This window comes from Dryas octopetala, chromosome 9 (assembly GCF_963921425.1).
Source record: "Dryas octopetala chromosome 9, drDryOcto1.1, whole genome shotgun sequence".
Lineage (NCBI taxonomy): Eukaryota > Viridiplantae > Streptophyta > Magnoliopsida > Rosales > Rosaceae > Dryas > Dryas octopetala.
Window position 1 is genome coordinate 10,771,867 of NC_141374.1, and position 2,133 is coordinate 10,773,999.

The following is a 2,133-nucleotide window of genomic DNA, read 5'->3' on the forward strand; positions in this document are numbered from 1 at the left end:
CTTAAAACTCACATCATTCTCGTACCTGTACTGTAGACAATGTCCTGGCCACAATCCCGCACTCGGGCAGGCTCAAATCCTAGCCACAATCTCGTACGGATGACTCTTCCGCACGAGCAGGCTCGTATCCTGGCCACAATCTCGTACGGATGACCCTTCCGCACGAGCAGGCTCGTATCCTGGCCACAATCTCGTACGGAGGGGTCTCTCCGTACGAGCAGGCTCGTATCCTAGCCACAATCTCATACGGAGGGGTCTCTCCGTACGAGCAGGCTCATATCCTAGCCACAATCTCATACGGAGGGGTCTCTCCGTACGAGCAGGCTCGTATCCTAACCACAATCTCATACGGAGGGGTCTCTCCGTACGAGCAGGCTCGTATCCTAGCCACAATCTCATACGGAAGGGTCTCTCCGTACGAGCAGGCTCGTATCCTAGCCACAATCTCATACGGAGGGGTCTCTCCGTACAAGCAGGCTCATATCCTAGCCACAATCTCATACGGAGGGGTCTCTCCGTACGAGCAGGCTCGTATCCTAGCCACAATCTCATACGGAGGGGTCTCTCCGTACGAGCAGGCTCATATCCTAGCCACAATCTCATACGGAGGGGTCTCTCCGTACGAGCAGGCTCGTCCAATCCGTACTCGCATTTCCAACTCACAACATTTTTCCCAAAATTTCTCTGAACTCTGCAGAATCCTTCCGAATTTGATCCCCGCTTATAAACCATCACTTGTCTGTCACTCGAAACATACTGACTTTTCCTCAATAATTAGTTTGATCATTTGTATATAATAACTGCCTAATCATCAATCATTAACCTCGACTATAAATAATCCTTCTCTAATTTGGTGACTCTCCTCTAAGCAACGCTATAATTCCCAATTAATTCCTTCGCCTCAAATCCTCGTCAATTCATTCTCCTAATTCAAATCCTACACCTAATCTTCTCTAACGTAAAACAGCAAATCTTTAAAACAGACAATAAAACCACGGTACTCAACAATATAAGCAGATAAGTTTCACTTAAAATTTAACTACGTAAAAGTCTGGAATACCCTTCACGGTGCCATGGCTCGGATACCAAATCCGGCAGCATAACGGCATCGTGAATGAGATTTCCCGAGCCCATGTACCTGTTAAGACCAGACAACCAGCTTATAAATATCCAGGGTTCACAATTTGGCCATTCAACGACCGAAATGGACTGTAACCACCACACACGGTGGCTGCCCAGCCTCAAATTTCACAATACTCACCAACACGTAGACAGACCCTAGGGTTGGCCTCTAAGAGTCCTGGGGAGGCTGATTAACAAGAAAAACCACCTAACTCGCCGCCACAAGTGGCGGAGCCGTCGGTGGCAGCGGCGGCACAATTTAAAATCAATAATTTCCTAGAGTTTTCAATTTCAAATAACAATTTTAGATTATTAGGGGTGAGAATTGTCTAAGAACCATCCATTATCAATTCCCAAAATCGAAATCAAAGAAAACCCGAAATGGGTTTAAACCCCTAAAATCCAACTTCACAAATTTCACAAAATTAACAATCAACACCTTAGGGGAAAGAATACTCGTACCTAGAGGGTCATTTTTGACAACTGGACCGACGGCCAACAGTCGCCGGAAACGCCGGAATCGACGGCGGAAGTCGCCGGCCTTCCCGGCCTTCACAGCGTCGATTCGTCTTCGAGAGGCGTCGGATGGACGATCGGAGCACACCACTATGCTCACCTCGACGAGGGGAAGCTTTCTGGGCTGGTGCTAGGCCGCGAAGACGCCGGAAACGGCGAGTCAACGCCGGAACTCCAATCGGCGAAGTCTGGGTTCTCGGGTTCTGAGGAGTTCTGGGCTGCGCCGACCCCAGGGGGAGGAAGAGGGAGGGACGGCGACAAGATCTGGGCCAGTCCCGTCGCCACCCACTACCGGACGCGCCGCCACGCGCCGGTGGCAGGCGCGGCAAGGTGAGAGGGCCAGAGAGAGAACAGACGCGAGGGAGAGAGAATGTCCGAGAGAGTCCCGAGAGAAAACTGAGTTTTGGGTTTTAAAACCCTTTTTGCAAAAATTACAAGTTTGCCCTTTACTTCAAATTCCCGTAACTTTCAAACCATAGCTCCGATCGACGCGTG